At 36.8% G+C, this 26,803-nt stretch overlaps 1 non-coding gene across 1 annotated transcript; it reads left to right on the top strand.

Moving 5' to 3' along the window:
- The first annotated feature begins 3,348 nt into the window (after positions 1-3,348).
- Positions 3,349-3,455, top strand: LOC133780998 (small nucleolar RNA R71). The gene has a single exon (XR_009869798.1). It is a non-coding gene; the product is annotated as a small nucleolar RNA R71 (small nucleolar RNA).
- The last annotated feature ends 23,348 nt before the right edge of the window (positions 3,456-26,803 follow it).

The following is a 26,803-nucleotide window of genomic DNA, read 5'->3' as shown; positions in this document are numbered from 1 at the left end:
CCGATGTGATTTGTTAATACATGTTTAAACACTGTTTCGTAGTATTAATCAAACAGATCAAGCGATGATCATATACACGATGATCTTAATCCTGAGGTTACTATAGACTCCTATATATGTCATCTGATCCTTTGATTCATGCATTAAGGTTTGTGAGAATGATCAAGCTAAGAACAATTGTTTTGGGGACTCAATGATATATATGGCTGAGGACATAGTTTAACAGTTATGGAATCTATACCTTCTTATAGATTGAATAAGGTTCCCTATTGGGTTGAATTTTGGGACTGAAAAGGTTATGAGCGCTCACGTCGCAAACATATTGTGACACAACCTTCACTAGTAAAGTCAATGGTACACTAGGAACTAGATATAGTTAAAAGGGTAAAACAGTAATTTTATTCATTTTTAATTATGAACCATTAATAAAGGATTAACGTTGTATGTAATGATTATATCAATGGAAACTTTATTCTTTAATAAAGTACTATGTAAATATATGTCTATAATTATCAAGAGATCAATCTCATATTTATAGTGGAGTAATCATGAGATTAATAAATATAATCATTTAATAAAAGTGCTTTGATAAATAATCTAATATTCATTGGAGCTTGAAATTATAGGTCCATATGTCTCCAGGGTGGCTGTATCAACACCATATCAATGTAAGAGTTGATACAAGGGTAAAACTATAATTTGAAAATTTGAGAAGAATTTTATTCTTTGGTTCAAATATACAATTATATGATAATTGAGGATGAATAATTAATTCCAAATTAATTATTAAATTTTGAAAATATATTTATTTATTTAAGTATTAAAATTTTGAAATATATATAATAATAAATTAATTATTTTATTTGAGTGGGAGAAAATAAAAATGGTACGTCAAAATAGTTTTGACTTAATAATTTTTTAAAAGATGATGATCATTAATTTGAATTTAAAATTAAAATTTGAATTATGGTTTTGAACTTTTCCTTAAAAAGATGATACCATATTTTATGGGAGAGATTTATTTAAATAAAGAAAAGAAAATGGGAAAAAGGCAACATTCCTTTAATGGGAATAAGGCTACACGCAGGACATAGTCCAAGGACTGTGCCATGCGTGCGCGTGATACTGATAAAGTATCAGTATTAGTTTTTTCATATTTTTATTTATTTAATTAATAATTTGAAAATAGATTTGTTCAAATATGGTAAGTTAGATATTACCTAAATCTATTCCTATTATTATTATTATTATTATTATTATTATTATGTAATATACAACATATATATATATATTATATGATAATAAGAGAAAAATAGAATGATTAAGAAAACCATTGTCTGACAAGAATTTCTTCATCTTCTTCTCTTATTATTCCAACATTTCTCAAGCCATATCCAAGTTCTCATGTGTTGAGATAAACCTGTGATTTCTAAATTAAAACCTTTGTTCTCTATGTGCCAACCCACATCTTGAGGTGTGGAGAACACTCCAGAAGATCGTGGTTTGAGTACTCAAAGCATTGGATAGGAAGATCGTTATTTATATGAAAAGACTCGAGGATACTTGATAGGTTTGAAGAGGTAAATATTTCTGCCATTTAATATTTGTATACGTGTGCATGTAATATATAGGTGTGTGTATATATGTGTATGTTTGTATATCTATGTATGCATATACATGTATGGGTGTGTATATATATATATGTTGCATGATTAATAATATTGTATATTAATGGTTCCTGCATGTATTCGTGAACATATAAACTATTTATATGAGCGGTGGGAAATTTTGTTGTTGTTAATCAATGGGCCCACCGCGCAATTTCCCTGCGCACTCTAGATGTTTTTCCAACACGCGCAGCTTCAACTCCCCTTTTTGTACATCAATTAACGCTCTTTTGGTAGCTAAAAATGGCCTCCCAAGAATAATTGGAATAATTTCATCTTCCTCCATATTAAGAATAATAAAGTCTGCAGGAAAGATGAATTTGTCCACTTTCACCAATACATCCTCAATCACCCGCCGCGGATGTTTAATTAAACGATCCGCCATTTGTAGGGACACGACAGTAGAGCAAGTTTCTCCCAATTTCAACTGGCGGAAGATTGATAAAGGCATTAGATTCACGCTAGCCCCTAAATCACATAAAACCTTTGTCACCACTAAACCCCCTATAGAGCATGGAATAGTGAAACTAGCAGGATCTTTAAGCTTTGGCAGTTATTTCTTTTGCAATATTGCGCTGCACTCCTCAGTAAGCACAACTATCTCATATTCCTCCAACTTCCTTTTCTTTGATAAAATTTCCCTCAAGAATTTAAGGTAAGTTGGCATCTGCTCAAGCGCCTTGGAAAATGGAATATTTATTTGAAGCTTACAAAAAACTTCGAAAAATTTAGCAAACTGCTTGTCAAGATTGTTTTTCCAGAGCCTCTGTGGAAATGGAATTTTTATGTGGTGCTCAAAACTCACTGGTGACTTGTTCTTCTCAAGGTTCTCAGTAACCTTTTCTTCTACCTTACCCACTTTCTTAGAATCCATTTTCAGTGGAAGTCTAGACTTCTTAACTGACTCTTCCAACTCCTTACCGCTTCTCAAGGAGATCGCATTGCACTGCTCCTTAAGATTCACCTCATTATTACTTGGCAAATTTCCTTGAGGTCAGCTTTGTAACAAATTTTCCAATTGACCCACTTGCATTTCAATATTTATGATGGATGACCGAGTTTTAGTCATAAACTGAGCTTGGGAGTTGGTCAAGGTCAACAGTGCAACTTGTAACTCATTTGGCTTCTCTTTAGGAATTGGTGGTCTAGGTGGTGGCGCTGGAGGTTGAGGCATGATCTGCTGAGATTGAGGTTGGAATTGAGGTTGTTGGCCCTAATTATTTCTCCATGAAAAATTAGGGTGATTTCTCCACCCTGGATTAAATGAATTGGGGAAAGGATTGTTAGCTTGCCTATTTAGTCATCATGTTGAATTGCTCCATAGGGATGGTGTTATTGAACTTTGTTGTCATACACTGCTCAAATGGGTGAGGACCACCAAAAATTTCACACCATGTCTGTAAGTGAATGGCATTGGCTTATTGTATTCTGCTGCAATTGCTTAGTCAATGTCGCAACTTGAGCAGTGATTGCATCTAATTCATGAACCCTAGCTACCTTTCTGTTACTAGTTGCGTGCTCATCAGACCATTGACAGTTGTTTGTAGCCATATCTTCCAATAACTCATATGCTTCGTTGGAACTTTTACTCATAAATGTCCCTCCAGCTGCGACATCAATTATGGTGCGAGTAGTACCACACAATCCATTCTAAAAGTTGTGGACCAACATCCACTTTTCAATGCCATGACGAGGACACTTTCTTAATAGCTCCTTGAACCTCTCCCAAGAGTCATATAAGGATTCTCCATCATTCTGAAGGAAATTGTTTATCTCGCCCCTTAATCTTGCAACTTTGGTTGGAGGAAAGAACTTAGCAAGGAATTTCAGAGCCAGCTCTTCCAATGTATTGATGGAATTGGATTGAAGGGAGTTCTACTAGATTTTGGCCCTGTCTCGTAGCGAGAATGGGAATAACCTTAGGAGAATGTCGTCGTCACTTACCTCATTGTATTTGAAAGTAGCACATAGCTCTAAAAATTTAGCTATGAGCATATTAGGATCTTCTGTGGGGAGTCCGCCAAATTGCACCGTGGACTGGACCATTTAGAGGATTGTTCGCATTATTTCAAAATTATTGGCAGTAGCAACTGGTGCCCTTATGATTATTTGTATTCTTGTGATGGTAGGAAGTACATAATCTCTGAGTGTACGTGCATCTTGGCCTTGACCCTGAGCATCAGTGACATTATTAACATTAACATTAGCAACAGCAACATTACCCCCATCATCACCCATATTGTTCTCTGCTTTCTTTGTTCTTCTGTTCTGCTCGCAAGCTATCTCTATCTATGAATTTATAGGAACTAAATTGTCAGCTCCTCTTCTATTGCGCATATAATAATGGTACATGAAATGGAGATCACAAAGCGTACACAAAGCCAATTAGAGCAATTAATCATGTAACAAACCAAATCAGAAATAAAATTAACTATTTTGATATTGATACTATTTATGTCCTCGGCAGTGGTGCCAAAAACTTGTTGCAAAAATTAAGCTACGCAAGTATACGTAATCACAATTGTAGTAATATTTGGTAAATCCTATTATCATCCCACGAAGATTGACTAATCAATTATCAAACAATTAACTTCTGATTCTATTTGGCGTATGAAATCATGATTTTCTTTTAAAACTAAAAGTAAATTCATAAATAATTATAAAAGTTCAAATTGAAACTAAAATACTAACACAAGAAGTTGATTCAAGAAAAGAACAAATTAGGGAATTTAATTTTATCTAATATCCACTCTATTATGTATTAATGCAAGATTTACAATCTTTCTTCTTTCTTTAGATAGCGAGTTTACCAAAATATTTTATATTTTGTTTATGAAATATAAAATTTGACCTAAATGAAAATTTTCTATATTTCTATGACAAATTCACATAAAGGAAGCATTAAGATTGAAAACTCAAAACTACACAAATAACCATGATACTCTCGTTCAAGATTGAATTTAAGTTTGATCAATTATAGCATATTCAAACCTTACTTTTTCAGATTTTGATTCAAACTCATATAGATCATGTAAAAAGATGGCCAATCAATCACATATATATTATAACCACAAATTGAACAAATCTTAATAGAGAAGAAGAAATCATAAACTCTGCATTAATTCATAATAAAGGTTCAATAGATTCAATTAAATTCCCTAAAACTGAATTTAGTTCATCAACATAGCAAAGAAATACAAAATACTAAAGTTTAACATAAATAAAATTATAGAAGAAGAAAAAGAATTGTAGATTCAATATCTGAAATTGCTCCCCAAGATGTTCTCCTTGCCTCTTCTGATGAAAAACCAGACTCAAAATCTCACTAAGTCCTCCTTTATAAAAAAACCTAATGACTTTTTATGAAAATACCTTTTCACCCCACTTAAAATGCTTGTTTTTGACGTTCGTATGGACAATAGCGTAGAGACGCTTGGGAATATTTGGCATAGCGTAGGGGCGCTTGGGAACCAACGCTGACGCGCTTCTTTCTGGGTTGAATCCCTTCTCTATAATTTCGTAGGGCAGATGCACTACAACATAGCGCATGGGCTTTAGCAACTAGCTTTAATCTTCAATAAATGTCCAAAAATTACTTCAAAATCTCTAACACAACCCATCAACAAGCCTCGATGTCACGATCACCTCAAAAGGACCAAATTAAACATTCTTTGACAAAATTTCTTCTTATTTCACTCTATCTCATATGTCAAATAATAACACCTCAAACAAGAAGAAACTAGCAGAATTATGTACAAAACAAACTTAATTACCTCAAATTTTGCCTAAAACAAACACAATAAAATAAGATAAAAACTCGCCTATCAACATTCACTAAGGTAAAGTTCAAATCGAAAGATACTTTTGTTGGGATTAGTGCCATTTAAAGCATATGTGTTGAACAATGTTTTATGAAATAAATAATTGAAATTAATTTTTAGGATATATTTATTGTTTATTATTATTGATAGAATAATATTATATGAATATCAGAAAATTCCCAAATTCGTTATTGTGACTACAATCTTGTATTGGTACGAGATGATTAAAATTGTAGGGAACGAATTTAAATAGTTCCCAGTAAAACAATGTTATATGGAATCTTTGGATTTAATACTGTAAGTACGGTTCACTAGTATTATTAATACATGTAATCTAGATCCGGATTACTGATGTAGTAGGACATCTTAGTGGAGGTACTTTGTATATAGTGGTTATACATGAATGGGACCCGATATATTATTAATACTTAATAATACCATTTAATTTATAAGTATTAAATTAACATGTCAATAAGATGATCATATAGAAATTGATCTTAATCTTGAAGTTATTATGAAGTCTTGTTTATGTCATATGAGTTCTTTGATTCACTTGTTATGGTTTGTCAAAATGATTAGACTGAAATTTGGGAGCTCATTGATGTAAATGATTGGGGACATAATATACAAATATGGAATCTATACCTTTCTGAGAGAAATTGAATAGTGGTTCTCTTAAGGGCTGACTTTTGGAATTGAAAGGTTATTGAGCTCAAATTCATAAAACTAGTTTATGAATTAACCTTCACTAGTAAAGTTAATGCTACTTAAGGAAACAAGATATAATTAAACATGCTAAACAATAATTAATTCCTACTTTAATTATGAACCATTAATAGAGGATTGAATTTTATATTGTGATTAAATCGATGGACACTTTTTATACTTAATAGTACTCAATAAATAAATGTCTATAATTAGAAGAGTGCAGTCTCATATTTTTAGTGGAATAATATTGAGATTAATAAATTAAAGTTATTATATTAAAGAGTTTTAATTAATAGTATAAATTTATTGGAGCTTGAAATTATAGGTCCATAGGTCCCCGAGATGGCTCTATCAACACTATTCAAGGTAAGAGTTGAAATTGGGAAAAATATGAAAAAGAGCATATTTGAAAGAAATTTGTTCTTCACGGCCAAATATGTAATTGAGACAAATTAAGTAATTAATATACTAATTTTCAAAATTAATTAATATAATTTTGAAAAATTATTTTATAATAAAATAAGGATTTTTCGAAAATGTCTATTTAAATAATTAAGATAACTTATTTTTAATTAGTTAGTTTTATTTATTTAAATAATGTGAAAAGATATTTCTGATAATTCAAATTGGATTTGAATTTGAAATGATATTTATTATTTAATTAATCTTATAAGATAAGTTAACAGGTTTATATAATTTTGAATAAATAATTATAAAATAATAATTAAAAGAAAGTGGTTGGAACACATCCCTGAAATCAGGGATATGTTACACACCAACTACAGTGCATGCACTATAATTGGTGTGTAACAAGGTCCAAGAATGAGTCTTGGATATTTCTTTTATTTATTTAATAATTGGTTTATAATTTGAATTTTGAATTTAATGGATTCTTATATAAATTTATCAGATAAAAATAGTTTCATAATACAAATAGAAAAAAGATTCTAAAGAATTCTAAGTCTTTCACACAGAGAGAAAAATATATCGTATTATTTTTCTCTATCCCTAAAACTGTCTCAGATCTAATATTCCAAAATCTCATTAATTGAATACATTTTGTGAATCTAAAATTTTCCCACCATTACTCTACGTGCCCACATACGTCTTGAGGTGTAGAGATATATCTTGGAAGATCTTGGTCTGAGTATTCAAGAGGTTGCTTTGGATTGGATGTTCGTTGGAGGTACTAAAAGATAGTGAGGATTCTTGATTGTTTAACAACTGGTAAATCTCTATCATCTTTTCCTTCCTCTATGATTAATGTTCTACATATTAATGGATTCCTTATTTATATAATTTTTTTTAAATCTCTGGGCCCACCATCTCGGGCTTTCCGCTGCGCACATGGTAAACAAGTAACCAAAAACTATATTTTATGTACCAAAACTATTAAACTAAGAAGAGATGATTATATTTAACCAAGTATGGGAATGTTGGGATTAGTTAAATATAATGGTTAAGATGTTAACACGTTGAGGTGCAAAACACTTAACGATTTTCACTTAAGTTGAAGTGAAAACATGAGATTGTGTAGTAGGAACCCAAAAATGACTTTTATGGATCTAAATGATACAATGAGGTATCCAAACATTCCCAAGAAGTTTGGAGGCATTTGGAGACATTTTGGGGTCATGCTCGGGGCGTTATTACAGAGGCATCTGTGTTGCGTCGCCTGTGGGAGGCGACACATTGCCCAAAAGAGCCTAGGAGGGAAAACCCCCAGCAGGTGATGCATCACCTGCTGGGTGGTGACGCATCGCCTGGGTGGTCCGTACGGGACTGTACAATTATGTGACATAGCTGCAAATTATGTTTTTAAAAACTCTAATCCTGTAATGCCCTACTTCCTTAGAGCCGTTACTAAGTGAGTTTTTAAGACAAAACAGTGTGCAATGAACTCGCTAACCGAGGTTTTAAAACAAAAGTGTGACTAATTAAAAGTTAAGGCTGTAATCTTTGAAAATGCGTCGTTTCATTAAAACTTCTATTATTAAACATTTGGGATCCCAAAATAAGGTTTGAAAACTAATTACATCTTGAAATAAGGTTACAGTTGAGAAATCATAAAATCGTAGATTATTACAGCCATTTTCGAATAAACCCCCCAACCAAAGCAGTCGGGCAGGCCAAACATGTACGCGTCGCTTCACGCTCTCCGTACTCATGGCTGGTTGACTCAGTCATTGCCCTTACCTGCAACACAGAGCACCCGTGAGCCGAAGCCCAGCAAGAGAACTCATGCAGAACATAACATATGCAATGTATACAGTTTATCATAACAGATAATCCACAAATAAACAAGTCAACCATTAGATTAAGCAAACACGGCCATGCCGCCCCAGAAACCTTACCATAGCCTTGGGGTATCGGTTCTCACCGCGAGGATAACTCATGTATCCCTTGGGTCCCACCCTGAATATAAGCATCCCATGTGCTGTGTGTTACTTTCGGCCCCACGGCCGTACCCGGCCTACGCCGCACTCGGCCCTTGCCGTTCATTTCAGTACAATCACACATATAGTACATTCGAAATAATCATTCACACACATCATGAATCATTTAAGGTTAAACATTTGCACATAATACAATCTGGGGCCATGCCCTGCAATCACACAGTGGGGCCATGCCCTATTCTCGGGTGTTACGGTTTTCTTACCTGTATTCCGAGCCTCCTGATGCACTAAAGCTGCGAGCACGGTCCTCTAGCACGAGCCTCACCAATAACCTAGTCACAACACACAAGAAACATCCCTCATCACTAATCAAATCAAAGACCGCTTCCCGGGACCAATCCCACACTCTCGGGACTCCCAAATCCCTAAAACAATTCATCGGAAACACCCCCCGAACCCCCGGAGCAAAAGCTCAAAAATGCAAATTTCCAACCCCTGAAAATGGCCTAGCACCGCGGCGCTGCCCTATAGCCGCGGAGCCCAGCAAGACAGAAAGCCACCCTCGCCTGGACACAGCCTCGCGCCGCGGCGCCCAAGAACAGGGCCGCGGCGCTCCTTCGCGAACCCAAAAAACTGGGTTTTCTCTTGCGTTTCCACCGAGCTAAAACCTTCCCAAATCAAACCAAACCAATACCCAAACCCCAAAATCAATTTCAAACTTCATATGAACAACCTAACAACCTATAGGCACTAGATACAAGACCAAAACATCAACACACTCAAGAATCCACCCCTTGATTCCTATTTTTAGCAACTCAAACCAAAAACTCAAACACACTAACTCAAGCTTTAGATTCACAAGTTAAAACAGAAATCAATCATAAAATATGCACAAGATCCTTACCAAAAGTGGAGAACCCACACAAAGTCCTTGATCTCCTCCTAGACTCCCACTTCTCCTTCTCTTCTTCTTCTTGCCCTAACCTTCTTTCTCCTTCTCTTTCTTCTCTTCAATTTCTATCAAGCCTCAAGTGACATAAATGCCCAAACCGAACCCCCCTAAATCCAGCTGAATTTTGACTATAACCCTTGCCAAAAGACCATTTTACCCTTTCCTACTAATCCTCCATGGCTAAACCTCAAAGGGCACTTAAGTCATAACACTTCATTCCAATTCTATCACTTTTTACCTTAAAACTTGTTACCCACAGCAGTAACTAATGGTTACCCAGGTTACTAAATCTCCAATAACCATTACCCGCTAAATCTCAACTTAACCATAAAATTCCCAAAGTACCCCTAGGCTCCTCCCGAGCCGGGTATAGAAATCCCGTTGTGACTCTTAAGTTAACTAGCTCTCTAGGACCGTCTCGGCACGTGCATCACAATAATAAAACCACACCCACGTGGTACAATTCACAGAATACAATTATCACATACCAACACAGTTATGCCCAACATGGCCAAAATTACAATTACACCCTTCTAACACGATCCGGGCCTACATGCATACTAGTAAACATAGCCATGCATCTCAGTTAAACAAATAGCCAAATAACATGCTTTAAATCATAACCATGCATTTAACTCATAAAATCACACATAAATCCCAACCTGCCCTCCTGGCACACTAATCAAGGCCCTTAAGCCTTAATAGCTAATTTGGGTCGTTACAAATCCTGTTGGTTAGACTTAATGACAATGCCTACACTATAAATAAGGGTTATTATAGTTGAAAAGCCGTGATCACACTTTTTAAGTCTCTCTCTCTAGCTCTCAAAGACCATAAGTTTTCTCCAAGAAACTCATCAAGCATTGCTTGACTTGCATGAGTTTCAAGGCTTGTTAAATCCCAAATTACATTCTACTTGGTTGAAGCTTCAAGCAATAAGGGAAGGCTTGGAATAGAGATTTCGGACAACAATATTCTTATTGTGTATAAGCCTTAGATGTTCCCCAAGTTTGAAGATTCAAGTTGCTCAAAATAAAAGGTTGTATCTCTCTAAACCCTAATCTTGTATTTGTGTCATTCTAATGTGTTTATGTTGTTAGTATTGATGATTAAATGTTTCTAAGTTCATCTTAAAATCATTTAATCACTCAATCCTTTATAAACAAGATTTGGAATTATACCATGAACATGGTTCTTTGATTATCAAGATTTGTATTCATACTTTGAAGGAGGTTCTTGATTGGCATCTAGGGTTTGTAATATTGAACTTTTCCTATTGTGCATTTTTGATTAAGAAAGTGTAAAGCCATAAATTCCCAACAATCAAAATCTCTATTTTCTAATTACTTTCTTTTTGCATTTTGCATAATCTACAATTAGGAAAATGTGTTCATCGTCTACAACTTTTGAATCCTTGCTTCAAGATTTGGTTTGTGTTGAACATACAACTATATGAGATCAAGAAAAACTCTATTTGGATATGTTGTACGTGAATGTGGATATGGATCATCAACAAAGGATGAGAAAACTCAGTGGGATTACATATTTAAGGAGATTGGTATCATCAAATTCCTTATTTCTAAATGTGTAGATTTCAATAATTTGAATGAAATGTGTTTGCTGCAATATTTTTGTGAGTTTGAGTTTAATGTTTATGTAAAGAGTACAATGGTGAATGTTAATAAACAATTTAAGGGTTATTGTTATACTTTTTTTTATTTATAAAGTTATTGATCATCATGTGAGATATGGTAATTGTAAAATTAACCATAATGAGATTAGGGTTAATAGAATTGATGATGAGATATTTGCGACCATCATTGAATTTAATGCATTCGATGAGGAATGTGTGATAATACTAAAGAGAATTGACATAGTTCATGCTTGTAGTGATGAGACTAATGCAGCCTTCAGAGAAGGTGAATATATCAATGTAATTGATGATGAGATCATTGCAAGAGAAAGTGAAGATACTAATTAATGTCAATGCATTTGATGATGAGATCATTGCAAACATAAGTAATGATACCAAGGCCAATGCATTTGATGTTCAAATCATTGCAACCTTGAGTGAAGCTAAGGAAAACAAAGGAAAGGTGCAAGGATGGTGGTACGATACTTGTGCCACCATTCATGCAACTTATGATAAAATTATTTTCAAAAATTTTGAAATTGCAAAGGTGGGACTTGAAGTCCATATGGGAAATGAAAAGAGATTCAAGGTACTTGGAAGGGGCTGCATTGATGTGTGTCTTCTCTAATGGAAATAAAGTGACCTTAACTAATGTTTTCTATGTTCCTGATATGACTAGAAAAATTGTGAGTGGAAATCTATTGAATAAATCTGGCATTAAAATGGAATTTGAATCTGGTAAACTCATTTTGACTAAATTGGACACTTTTGTGGGAAATAGTTATTCATGTGATGAAATTAGCAAACTTTGTACTCTTGATAATGACCAATTATATGGCATCTAATTCTTGTAATGTGATTATCCTTGTTTTATTATTTTGTGGCATAATAGACTTGCTCATATAGGTTATAGGAAAATTAAAAGAGTCGTTAAATGTGGATTTATTGATTGTGATGTCAATGAGCATGATAAATGTGAATTATGTGTTAAATCTAAAATGGTAAAAAAAAATATTTTCCAAGTGTTGATAGATGTTCAAACTTGCTAGATTTAATACATAGTGATTTATGTGAATTGAATGGCATGTTGACTAGAGGAGGAAATCAATACATCATGACTTTTATAGATGATTGCTCTAGGTATACTTATGTGTATTTGCTTAAGAGTAAGGATGAGACATTTAATGTATTTAAACTATATAAAGATAAAGTGGAAAATCAATTGGAAAGGAAAATAAAAACTCTTAGAAGTGATAGAGGTGGTGAATACTTTTGAAACGATTTCAATGTGTTTTGTGAAAACATGGCATTATACATGAATGCACTGCACCATACACTCAACAACAAAATGGGATAGGTGAAAGAAAGAATATGACTTATCTTGATATGATTAACTCTATTCTTTTACATGCTAAATTGTGTTATAATTTGTGGGGTGAAGCTTTGCTTGCTACGTGTCATATATTGAATCAAATTCCTATGAAAAAGAACAATGTGTCTCCATATGAATTATGGAGAGGAAAGAAGCCTAACCTAGGCTATCTCAAAGTGTGGGGGTGCATTGCTTATTGCAAGAGCACAGAGCCTGAAAGGACCAAGTTGGGTCCAAGGGTCGTTAAGTGTTGATTTGTTGGCGATGCCTCAAAAAGAAAGGCCTATAGGCTATTAGACTTGGAGTCTCATGTGATGATTAAATCAAGAGAATTGGAGTTCTTTGAGAATATGTTATATTGTGATAGAAACTCTCAAGAGTTCACAGGTGTTAGAGAATCTCATAAAGAGAAAGATCCAAAGGTTGATGAGCAACCAATATTGCCTCGGAGAAGCCACACGCTTAATGAGTTGGGGTCAATTGAGAAATGTTCTCAAGTAGAGATACTCTATAGTAAACTTAAAGAAGGCACATGGAAATTTCCTATGATTCTTCAAGTTGAGGATGATCCCAAAACCTACCAAGAAGCAATATCTTCGAGAGACTATGTTTTTTGGAAGGAGGCAATAATTGATAATGTAACGCCCCGATTTCCCAAGACGTTACATAGGGAGTCCGTTTTTGATAATAAAAAATAAAATACTTTAAGACACTTGCTATCCCCAAAAATTTTGTTCGATGGCGTGGCAATCAGATGGGACAAGTGGCAATGCATGGTTAGTAAATGACACATTAACAGTCAATAAATGTGTTGACTAAATAAGTGCAAAGGTTGGGAGTTGACTTGGGGAGTTGTGATATTACTGGTGAGGAAATAAATTTAGATGGTCAGGAGTGATTTGCCCGACCAGTGATACGCCATGCCGACCAGTGATGTGCCATGCTCGACCAGTGATGTGCCATGCCCGACCAATGGTGTGCTTTGGCCGACCAGTGAGGTGTCTTGGCCGACCAGTCACTTCAGTAATGTGATATAGTCGACCAGTCATCTTAGAAATGGGTTTCATCCGATTAGCTATGTCAAATTAAAGGAGTAGCCGACCGGATGTGTCAGAATCTCAGGAGTTAACTGCCCAGTGACTTCTTTACAGAATCTCAGTAACAACTTCAACCCGAATAGCTCGCAAGTATCGCGCGAATCTCTCAGATATCCCGAAGTAATAGCTATATTGTTGTAATTTGGATTTTTTTATTATTCATTAATTAAAGTTGGTTGAAACAACCAAGGACCCCATCAAAACGGGATATTTTTCATGTACGATCCATGAGCCTATAAATAAAGAGCTCATGGCATCATTTGGGGGATCTGATCTTTTTGAGACTTTTAGAGTCTCTAATTTTGAGACTTTGGGACCGTGACTTGGGGCATTTTCTGAGAAATATTAGAGAGAGAAAGCTTTTATTCTCTAGAGAGAAAAACTCTGTATTTTTCTTCTTACACTTAAGAAACTCAGTTGGCTCAGGTTCTTCTGATCTTAAGTGTAGGCTACATATATCACAACTCCAAGTGGATTAGGCTATTACCAAAAAATTGGGACTGAACCACTATAAAATTACTTGTGTTATTTATTTTCTATTCAAGGTTTATTGTCGTTTTTGCGTCTACTCGCAGTTGGCCAAAATCGTGGTCAACATTTTTGGTGCTTTCATTGAGAGTCTGAATAGAAGAAATACACTACTATCCTGCCAATATGGCGCCCAGGAAGCCCGATACGTCAACTGCTAAAGAAATTATTACACCAGAAGGTCCTACACCTAAGAACCCTTGCACTGAGCCCAGGGTCTTTCTCGAGGGGACAACTCCAGAGGTCGTACAACTCTAGGAGGCCAAGGGGGCTTTCCAGGAAGAGATGATGAAATTCAATGCTCTGGAAAAGTCTTTTGCTGAGGAAATGGCTAGGCAGAAAGCTGCATTCGAGTAGCAGAAACAGGAAATGGACTCTAGAAGCGAAGAGATAAGGCCGACCGACGACATCGCGAGGCAGGACTTACTCTAGAAGCAACTACTCAATTGGCCCAGGACAATGCCCAATCTGCGGCATGAGCAGCCACCCAAGGAGCATGAAATTATAACGCTAGTCAGAAGTCCCCTGCTGGTAGAGATGATTCTCGGGGTCCAGAAAAAAGTAGGAGTAATCCCACTGGTTAGGAAGATAATGAGGATCACTTCAGGACTACCTCGATGCAAAGGGAGAATTCTAGAACCCTTTCTAGGAGCCCCTGTTCAGAGACTTCTAGATCAGGGAGTCACCGGTCAGGCAGTAAGAGGACTTCGCCCATGCATAATCAGACTAGAGCTCATTGAGATAAGAAAAACTCACAGTTTAAAGACGGATATGGTCAAGATGAGGCTGATAGTCATCACACCGATCGGTCAAAGGAGAAAGTGGGCAACGACCAACAAGGAGGAAGAGACTACCCAGGCCATGTCGAGAAGCCATCACTACATCCTGGCCAGCAACGTAGTGGGAGAGAGCAGGTCCCGCGTAGTAAGCCCTCTAAAAAGTCAAATCGAGCAGTGTTCAAATGGTCGATAGATCAAGTAGTGTTCAACTGGTCAGTGAATTTGAAAAGTTGTCAACTGGTCAGTAAAAATTGGGTAGTGTTAAACTGGCTGGTATTCACCTGGTCAACCAAACTGACAGTAATTGGGCAATGTTCAACTCCTAAAAAATTCTCCATATACTCTATGTGTTTCATGAGTAATTAGCCATCGATCACTTGGGGGCACATAGGTATAGTGGTATATAATTTATCTTGCTACAATTCCAGGGTGAAAGATCGAGAGTTCTAGGTCGGAGATTTGGTCCTGAGAAAGGTGTTCATCAAAGACCCAGCAGCTAGAGTGCAAGGACCATATTAGGAAAGATTTTATCAGATCAAGAAAGTTTTGCATCCTGGCACTTACAATAACAAACTTTATTGGCTGATTGGAACCTGATCATGAACCACTGGAAAGGCAAGCACTAAATATCGCCTTCAGAGTGGTAGCTTTATTTCAAGTTTTTTAACTTGTTTTTTAAGTTTGGTTTATGATCTAGTTATTTGCTAACCAGTCATTTATTTTGGAACAATTTTTGTTGTTTAAGACTCATTATTAGACACGTTTTGTCCTTTTTTTTAATTTACGCGTAACGTGGTCGATTCTTGCTACAAATATGCATGTGTGTTAATTATTTGAACAATGTTCAACTGTTCGGTATGTTCAAGCAGTGTTCAACTGCTCGAATATTTTCCATATACTCCATGTGTTTCACGAGTAATTAACTGCTCGAACAGATTCGGTCAAGTAGTAAGTGACCAAGGATCTTTCAACCCTCGATCACTTGGGGGGCACATGGTGTATACTAGTATATAATTTAAAACAGGCAATAAGAGCACGAGTTAAGATATTTGTTTTTAGGTTGACTTGTAAATTTTTGAAGTAAAAAGAGGCCATTAAGCTAACTTGTTTGACAAAGCTTAAGTAACTTGGAATTTTTCAAAATTTCAAGTTAGAAGTAAATATTCGTGTGACAATAAACATTATGCTCATAAAATGTTAGAGAAATAAGAGTGTGAGAAAGTATACTTAGTAGGGACTTATGAAATGTCTAGAATGTCTAAGTTAGAAAACTAAGTACTCATGTCAAAATATAAGGCATACATCAGAGTGACTTTACTATTCACAAAAAACTTATGATGTTTTAAGTCTAAAAAGACTTAGAATGTTTCAAGTTAGCAAAGAAAAGTAAAGTATAAATGCCAATAGCTCGGCCGTACGAGAAAAATATCAAAGTTGCTAAGCAGCAATTGTCTTCACAAGAGTATAAGAAAAAAAAAAAGTAAACTACTGGCTGGGAACAAAGTTTTCACCATTCAAGTTGAGCATGGCCTCTGATCGGCCAAACATGCTCTTTAGTCGGCCAAAAATGCTCACTAGTCAGGTAGACAGTTTCCTGGTTGGTCAACATTGTCCTCAGCATCAGGGACCTCCTCTGGTCGGAAGGATAAAGTAGGAGAGGCAGGCGCAGTGCCAGCTGGGAGAGCTACCTCCTCGACAGCCTTGGCTTCACATTTAGCGAGCTCCTTGGCCTTTGCTTATTTAGAGAGAAATTCTAGGTTGAGAGGCTTGTTTAACCTCCAAATTTGATAGAAGCAGTTGAAGTAGATTTCTTCATAACGAGCCAAATTAGCTTCGTTTTCCTGTTTCAGCTCTTCATTCTCTTGAGTCTTCTTCTCCAGCTGGTCAGTCAATGACTTGTTGGCCTGGATCTACTTGTTATTTTCATCAGCCAACTCCCTCACAGATTTGTCCCGGTCAGCAATTATTTTCTCTGCCTCCTCAATCTTTTCTTGGAGATCATTCTCAGATTTAGTCAGAGTTTCAATCTTTGCTTGGGCTTCCACCAATCGATCATTCAGGACCTTGACCAGCTCCTTATAGTCGACTGCTTGGCGTTGAGCATCACTAACAGTGATGAGTCCCTGGAGTAAATAACCAGAAAAGTATTCAGAATGAGAACAATCAATAAGAAAATGAGTGTTTCTGATAAGATGCTTACACTCATAATTTGAGCAAGGCCTTTGAGAAGGAAAACTTCAACGCTTTGTTGGGGTAGAGTCTCAAAGCTTTGAGTAGTCGTTGGGTGGTGAAGAGTATGGACTAGTAACTCTTTGTCGTACTCCCTAGCAATTCGAAGGAGCTCACTTAAGTCAGCCAGTCGGGTAGTTGTTAAGCTAGCAGAAGGAGGAATATATGGAGGAGTCAATCGTGGGATAGCAATAGGCTGGTCAGATGCTCTCCCCTGCCTGGTTGGTATAGTCTTTGCAACCTTGCTCGGAGGGTTTGGGCTACTACCTTCACCAGGTTTCCTCTTTTGGGCAGAGGAAGTGTTGAATTGCTTAAACATGTCTGGATCTTCAAAAAAGTGAAGCGCAAAACTGGTTAGTGGAAATGAGAGATAAATATAAGTAAATGAAGATTTTACTATGACCACACGACTTTATAGATTTCACACAATCAGTCTCAAAATTTTTATCTACAATAAGAAAAACCAGAGTTCAGAATTTCATCGAGAATGTCGTCTTCATCTTCAGACGATGAGCTGTCTTCACTAAGGACTTCAATGTTTTTTCCTTTCCCATGTCCGGTACGAGGATCTAGAGGAGCCCGTTCCCTAATAATAAGATCACCTGGTCGGCGTGACTGGGGAGATGGTTCAGGAGAGAACTGGCCAGTCACTACTTCGGTATCAGCATTTGACTGGTCGGTTGTGTTTGCTTCTTCAGTAGTACTGCCTTCTATAATGTTTTTATTGTTTGGTAACAACCCCACCAATTGAAGGTTTTCCAAGTTGACCAACTCATTGACATATTTCTCTTCTGTGGGCATGTTAGCAAGATCTTCTGCTCGGGAATACATTTCCCTGGTTGGTAAAGGTTGATGAAAAGGGCCTGCATGCGTAAAAGCCAAGTTATTGACCCTGATGTCGGAAGTAAGAAAGTATTCCGTGTAATATTTTCCAGGATTTGATTCTGTGTTCTTGTGGCTGGGGTTAGTCCTAAAATCGAACAAATAGTGTACCTCGTGAGGAGTAGGTGGGTTCTAGCCCTGGAAGTGGTAGAGAATGTATAGAGCAAACAATGCTTGAATTCCATTTGGAGCTATCTGGAAGGGACAGACATTGAAGTAATCTGCTACTAACTGAAAGAAAGAATGCAGAGGGATAGTAGCTCCTGCATAAACTTGGTTTCTAGACCAGGCGCAAAAATCTCCACCAGGATTATTAGCTCTCTGGTGAGGTCGCAGACATATCACATTAACTCCTTCAAGACCTAAAGTCTGAATATGCTTATCAAACATTTTGGAGTTTAGCTTAGAAGGCTTAGCTATGAACCAAGAAGGCGTGCCATCTTCATCTTTTCTTGATTTTAGAGCAACTTTTTGTTGAATCTCAGTGGTAAAAGTCTGGGTAGCCTTTTTCCTAGGTTTACCAGCTTTCTGGACCTGGCGAGGAGACCTTGAAGAAGCTTCAGCTTGAGTTTCTTCTACCAAGTGTTCTCTAGCTATTAGATCACGTTCCACTACCTTTTGTGTCACTCTTCGAGCTACTTGAGGGTCTTGTTCCTGAAGGAGTCGATTGGACTTTTTCACCCTCATTGGATGATGTTGACGTTGCTGCTTAAGGAACTGATCTTCATAAAGGAAGTATAAAGCTAATCGCGGAAGGATTTTCTTGAGACGATGAAGACGGTCTTCTGGAGTTCGTTGGCTTGGAGATTTGGAAGAAAAATCACTGCTCAGAAGAGTATCACTTGAAGTGGAAGATGAGGAATCAGAGTCTATTTGGTTGTCACCTCCCCTGTAGTCAAAGCGATTCATCTACAAAAAATAAGGGGAGGTAAGTAAACCAAACAAAAAATAAGTGAAAAGCAAAAATATTCACCACTAATTCACAAAGAATAAAAGTAAATTGTTTTGAATGCCTTGAGATGTCCGAGCAACAGGGGTGCATGTTCGAGCGACTGCGTGTGTCCAAGCAGCTGTGTGCGTGGCCGAGCGTATGGGTGCATGTCCGAGCGGCAGCATGTGTCCGAGCAGCTGGTGTGTGTCTGAGCAGCTGTGTGCGTGTCCGAGCAGCAGGGTGCGCATCCAAGCGGCTGCATGTGTCCAAGTGGTTGGGCGGTGTCCGAGCCGCTGGGTGGTGTTCGAGCATTGGGGTGCATGTCCGAGCAACAGGGGTGCATGTCCGAGCGGTTGCGTGTGTCCGGGCAGCTGGTACGTGTTCGAGCAGCTGTGTGCATGGCCGAGCGTTTGGGTGCATTTCTGAGGGCCAAGTGGGGGTTCGAGTGGCTAAGGGCCCGAGGAAACAAAATACCCGAGGGCTAAACAGGGGTCTGAGCAGCTAAGAAATTATTTGGGTTCCGAGGGGCCAAAGGAATCCGATCGGCTAGGAATGGCAAAAGAAACAAGTTTGATGGGCTAAAGGGTATGGAGCATAACGTGATACATAAACATATTTTCTTATTCTTGGGATATGCAAACAAGATCAAAAAGTGGAATTTCAAGAATTCAACAAGTCTGAAGGAAATATCATATGCTCTTCTTAGACCCATGAACCCAAAATTAAATATGTAGTGGGAAATCATTTTTCTTTCAAAATTTCATGAAATTGAAGGAAAAAGTGACTAAACCAAAGCCCAAACTACACTAAAACAGCCATAAAATCTCTATTTTACAAAGATTTATCACAACAATTCAAAGAATGCATTCCAAAACGAGGGTTTCGACATATACAAGTTCTAACAAGTTTTTGTGTAGAATTTTAAAGCTTAAAATGCTTGAAAGTAAATATCAAGAAGAGATAACTTACTCGAATGGGTGGAAAAGCTTTGGATTTCTTGAGAATTTCCTTTGAAATTGCTTGGAGAGACACGAAGCTTTGATGAGGAGTTGGCCACGGCAAGGAGGAGTCTTTTTTGTGATGTTCTTTTTGGCTTGAGAGGGATAGGCATGCATGATACTATTTAAAGGAAAAGGAACTTTTCAATTACCCTAAAACCCTTAGTATTCTCTTTCCCATGATTGGGACTGAAAAGTTCAATCGTGGGTTTACTTCAAAAGGCGGGAGAATATAGAAAGTCATTTTTTGGAATTGTGGGGCTCAGAGAATATTAAAGTTGCTGATGAGTCATCACGTGGAGGAAACTGCTAGGATATTCTCTGAATTTCTGATTGGCTATTCAGTTTTTGGAGATTTAACTGGTCGGACTTTTATTATTAGTGAAAGTTATTGACCGGGTGGAAGCTTTTGGACGACGTGAATAAATATAATCTAGAGAAAAAGTTTATCATATGAGAAAATCATATAATAAACTTGGGGCAAATGTTATCCCCAAAATTTTGTTCGATGACGTGGCAATCAGATGGGACAAGTGGCAATGCATGGTAAGTAAATGATACATTAATAGTCAATAAATGTGTTGACTAAAGAAGTGCAAATGTTGGGAGTAGACCTGGGAGTTGTGATATTACTGGCCAGGAAATAAATTTAGCTGGTCAAGAGTGATTTGCACGACCAGTGATACGCCATGCCCGACCAGTGATGTGCCATGGCCGACCAGTGGTGTGCTTTGGCCGACCAGTCACATCAGTAATGTGATATAGTCGACCAGTCATCTTAGAAATGGGTTTCATCCGACCAGCTATGTCAAATAGAAGGAGTAGCCGACCGGATGTGTCAGAATCTCAGGAGCTAACTGCCCAGTGACTTCTTTACAGAATCTCAGTAACAACTTCAACTCGAATAGCTCCCAAGTACCGCACGAATCTCTCAGATATCCCAAAGTAATAGCTATATTGTTGTAATTTAAATTTGTTTATTATTTATTAATTAAAGTTGGTTGAAACAATCAAGGACCACGTCAAAACGGGATATTTTTCATGTACGATCCATGAGCCTATAAATAAAGAGCTCATGACATCATTTGGGGGATCTGATCTTTTTGAGACTTTTAGACTCTCTAATTTTGAGACTTTGGGACTGTGACTTGGGGCATTCTTGGGGCATTTTCTAAGAAAGCTTAGAGAGAGAAAGCTTGTATTCTCTAGAGAGAGAAATGTTTTATTTTTTGTAATGACCCAACTATTGCTAAGACCTTGGACCATTAAAACTACTAGACATAGCCACTATTTTTGAGAAAACATAAGGAATATTCATAACTTTATTAGAAACTCCAAAGTAAATATTGAAATACATAAATGCAGTATGGGATCCCATTGTTTTAAAATAAAACATAACTTTAAATTTAAATGAAGTTGTTTACAAAACTAAATGCGGAAAATACATAAAAATATAATTTATAGAGACTAAAAATAACGTCGTCCTCGAATCGTCACACAATCCATCGAATCCCTTCATCCTTAATACACAAGCCAAGCTACCAAGAATCCTTCCGCCGCCATATCTATTTTCCTGCATCACATAAAAAATAAAGGAATGAGCCTAATGCCCAGCAAGGAAAAGCTACTAACACATATAAGCATAAAACTGCATCATAAACATATTCTATAAAACATATGACTATAAATAAAAACAAGTATTACAATGGCCATCATACTTCTTGGGGCTTGCTAGCTAGGCAATCATATGCCCATAAATTTACGGGGCTTAGTTATCTAAACAAGTCATATAAATTTATGGGGCTCGCTATCTAAACAAACCATATGCCTAAGGAATATATTATTGGGACTTGTTATCTAAACAAATTTTATGTTTGTTATCTAAACAAATTATATGCTTGTTGTCTAAACAATTATATGCTTGTTATCTAAACAAAACATATATTCAAGAACTAAAATCATATCATACATGAACATATCAAACATAGACATATCAAAACATAAAAGCACATAAAATCTATCCTATTTCCCTTACCAACACTGGGATATTTGAGAACAAGGACAGGATTTGGAACACTCCTAAAACCAACAATAAGAATGGTGAGTATTTCTAAAGAAAAGAGATGATAAAGAAGAGAACTAAAACCACCAAGAAGAAACTTACCGAAAAGAAACCTCAAGTTCAAAGAACTTAAATACCTAACCAAGAATTGAAAACAACGAGTTAGGATCTGAATGAAAACTAAGGAATTAAACAGAAATGAACTTAAGAATAAGAATACCTTTGGATGTACTAGAACCAAACTACACCTCGATATTGAAAACACACTCTATATCTCACTTCCCAAGTGTTTATAAAGCTTAATATGATAAAGCTTTTATCCCAAACCCAAGTGTTTATCACTCTATAGTAACCCTAGCAGCTTGAAGGCTCTAAACAGAGCTTTAAGAATGAGAAAAATGGCTGGGTACTAGGTCCTATTTATAGAGTTCAAGGAGTGAAACTATCTCCTTTTAGCTTGAATAAAAATATTGAATATTAAATGAAAAATATTTGAATATTCGTTCAACAGGTGCTTAAGACTCGGTAAAAAACGTTCAGAGGCTAGTTAAGAGGTTAAGGGATGAATCAAGCTCGGTTTCTACAACGTTTGAAAAAGTGGTCCTAGGGCCGATATATCGCCCACCCTAGGCGATATATCGCTTGGCCCTATGTCCCGAGTGCTCATGGTTTCATTTGTGTGAAGTTGACATGTTTTTCGTATCTCCCGTGTGGCGATATATCGCCCCTATAGCTGCGATATATCGTCATAAGTTGAAATATTAGACACGTAATTGCACTTTATTAGCTTAATTTGAATTGGATAAACAGCTTTGACTGAGTCATAATACAATTTTAAATCTGCTGGAAGGTTTTAGAGCTTCTAGATATTTCTTCTATTAAAACTATTCATAAAAAATACTTAATTCCTTAATAAACATGCACACAACAAGTGTCATGACCTTATTAGTTCTATCTAAACCTTATAATATAATAAATGACATCTTTATAATCAGCTATATCAATCAAACATTATGTTATAATTAATATTCTTAAACTATAGGTTAAACTTATAAAATCTATAGGTGTTGCTACGAGTGTTCAACTAAGTCTCGGCTTGAACCAAAAACCACAGTAATAAACATACTATTACTACTACTAACTTCTACTACTACTACTATCTAACTAGCAAATTGGGGCTGAACCACTATAAAATTATTTGTGTTATTTATTTTCTATTCAAGGTTTATTGTCATTTTTGCGTCTACTCGCCGTTGGCCAAAATCGTGGTCAACAACACTAAAAGAAAATATTTATTTAAAATTTAAACAGACAATTAGATCTCATTATTTAAAAATGAAAATGTTGGACGCTAGGTTTAATAACAACAACATAAAGAATAAAACTATTCAAGTCTGAAAATTAAAAACATGACATTTATTTCTAAAAACATAGAATAACTGGAGCCCAGCCTCTAACATGTTCCGTCCATACCTCAAGCCCGCACCACTCACCGCACCACCTGCACATAGAGTACCCATGAGCTAATGCCCAGTAAGAAGAGCTATGTAGCAGATACTCCCCAAACCAGAAAACATAAACTTTCAACTAAACATAAATAAAAATCATAAACATAATAATCATCGTGCGATATATAAACACAATATCACACTAACATAATGTGTGTGTTATACTCACACACAAAAATACTAACAAGTCATGTTGAGCGGATATGAAATGTAATTTGCCTTGCCTACGTTGTACTCACACTCAACATTCCCATGGTGGCACCTAGTCTAGCTTGTGCCGTACTCACACTCGGTCGTTCCCTTGGGACATTATTGCCCTGCCTGGACTGTACTCATACTCGGTAGTTCCGTGGTGGCATCCTATTATCCTGAGTTATACATACCCAAGATAAAACCTGCAAGTGTTATACTCACATAAGCAGCTAGAATCTAGTAGCATGCCTACTCTATAATCTAAGCATGTTTACTAACTAAAATCCCTAGGACTATCCTTATGCTAGTCAATTTAATGCAACAATTCAGGTCACAAATATAATTACATAGTTAAACGAATAAGAAAACAAGGTTATACGCATAACGTACACCATGTGCACATATGTCCACTCTTCTTACCTTAAGTAGTGAGTTATCCAATGACTTCTCCCGAACCACTTGCTGTAATGCCCCGAATTCTCCGATGTGGTTTAATGGCGAGATTGGTAGGTCGGGAGCGCCATACTTGCTTAATTATGCCATTAATTGATAGTATGCATGTTTATGTGAATTATATTATAATATGATGTTATATGCATGCATGTGGGTCCACATTTGAATATTATGATGTTTTGATAATTTGGCCCATTGAGGGTAAATTTGTGTATTTGAGTGCATAATGTGATTGGTGAATGAGATTCCATTATTATGGAGATATATTCGAGTTATTCAGCATGAGACGGTCCTATATAATGGATTAGCGGTTTTGTCATAACGGGGTCAATTGTTGGGTAATAAGAATGTTTATTTGATGATAAATTAGGAGTATTTGAGATCAGGATGGAATTCTGGAAGTTTTGACTATAATGTCCCCGGGGGTGTTTTTGGGACCCCGAGCACTAGGTTTTATTTGAGGTTACTTAAGCTTGAAGTAGCTTGTTAGATAGAGCGTACGTTAGAAAAACCTCTCGTTCTCTTCCCGTAGTTCATTTTTACCGTTCGAAGCATTTTCATAGATATCTCAAGTTCTAGGAGTTGGAATCAAGCGAGGATCGAGGCATAGCGATCCTAGGAAAGATTAGAAGCTTCTTGATCAAAGGATTTGACAAGAAACAACCTAATCTAAGGTAATCTAAGTTTAAAGTTTTGAGTTTTTAGAGTTTCTATGCTTTGAATTGGACTTTGTGAATTGTTGAGTTTTTGGTTTGATTGAGCCTTGGGTTTTGATGGTTTTGTGCCATTAGGAAGCTTGGGAACTTTGATTTGATGATTTGGTAATGTTTAGGCATGATTTTAGAGGCTTTGGGATGTTGAAAACTGAGTTTGGGTAGGCTCTGGGTTAGGGGCCGCGGCCCTAGCTCGAAGAAGCAGGTGGTGCATATTGCCTTTGCTGGGCGCCGTGGCCCTTGATGTTGGACGTCGTGGCCCTTGCTTTAGTGGTAGCTGGGGGCTGTGGCCCAAGGTGCAAGGGCCGTAACTCTTGAGCAGGGTTGAGCCCGTTTGTGTGTTTTGACCTCGGGAACTTGGTTTTAGGCCTCGGGATCATTCATACTACTTGGATTAGTTTGGATTGGTGTCCCGGAGGCTAGATATTGGTTTGAAAACCTATGTTGATCATTTTTATTGATGGTATCCTATATTTGGTTATGACTAGGTGACCTCTAAAGGACTAAAGGTTGATCGTTCTCAAGGGTCGTTCTTTTAATCATTCTAGCTCGAATCTGAGGTAAGAAAATTGCACTCTGTGTATGTGACATCCATGATTTTTATTGAGCCATGTTGGTTGATAAATGTGGACATGGATTGCATATTAAATGCTAGTGAATATTGTTTACTTGTATATGGTACTGACTAGTCAAGGACACTGACCTAAGAGTCAGAAACGGCATAAGCGTCCTGAACGCAGGGCCGAATGAAGATTAGATCTAATCTATATCAACATTGAATGGCTCTAAGGCATTAATGCTGGACCGACCCTAAGGTCAATGAAACTTATAAGCGCTTGGCTAGTCTAAGACTAGGTAATGAGAGCCAGGGCCAAAGGCCTAGGTGACTGCTTGTCACATGGCTAGGGAACAGAGTTCCATAGTTATAACTCTAGAGTCATGAGGAAGGTTATGTTGGTGACTAGTCACCATGCACCTATCCTATTTAAGCTAGTGAAATGCTCACTTATCTGTCAAGCCCTGGTGACCCTATCGTCACATGGCTAAAGGGAACTATCCCCATCTTAGTGACTTTTGCGATTGCCACCTATATGTTTTGGACTGAAAGTCCTTAAGGATTATTATGATCATTGTTGATATTATATCATGCTATATTGTGTTTTCTTGCTGGGCCTTGGCTCATGGGTGCTATGTGGTGCAGGTAAAGGGAAAGAAAATCTCACCCAGCCTTGAGCGGAGAGCTTAGGTGGTGATGTGTACATATGCAGCCGCTTGACCACCACAGCCAAGGAGTTCTCAAAGATACTAGGAGGTTTACCCTATTTTTGCGCTTAGGTCGGCGGGGTTGTAAATTTGAAATAATAGTGACCTTTTTGTACTATAAACAACTTGTAAATGTTTTGATTAGCTCATGAGCAGTTTATATAGTTAATGAAATATATCCTTTCCTTTTTATTGGTTTTCCACCTTAGCCTGTTAATAACACTTAGAGCACGTTTTTAACCAAAGGACTCGGGTAGTGGGTCAAATTTTCGGTTCACCGTTCACCGTAACTGTTTTGGGGTAACCAGGGAATTACAACTTGGTATCAGAGCGTGCCAAGGTTAGGGTTCCTACAGACTGGCTGGGTATGTACACACATCACAGAAGTCAAGCTCGACTCATGGTTTGGTAACTATTTATGTAGTTATATCTATAACTGCTTAAATATAGTATATAAGCTTTACCTGTATGCATGAGACACCATGTTAAACCTGTGCCCTGAAATATTATATCCTCAGCAAGGGTGTGCTTATTAGTACTGAGATTGCTGGAACATACTTATTAGTATGTTGTTTATGAACTAGTATGTGATACATGCTGAGTGCTAAATGCTATAAAC

The sequence above is a fragment of the Humulus lupulus genome, chromosome 5, assembly GCF_963169125.1.
Source record: "Humulus lupulus chromosome 5, drHumLupu1.1, whole genome shotgun sequence".
NCBI classification, from domain to species: domain Eukaryota; kingdom Viridiplantae; phylum Streptophyta; class Magnoliopsida; order Rosales; family Cannabaceae; genus Humulus; species Humulus lupulus.
This window is presented reverse-complemented; position numbering and strand designations above follow the sequence as displayed.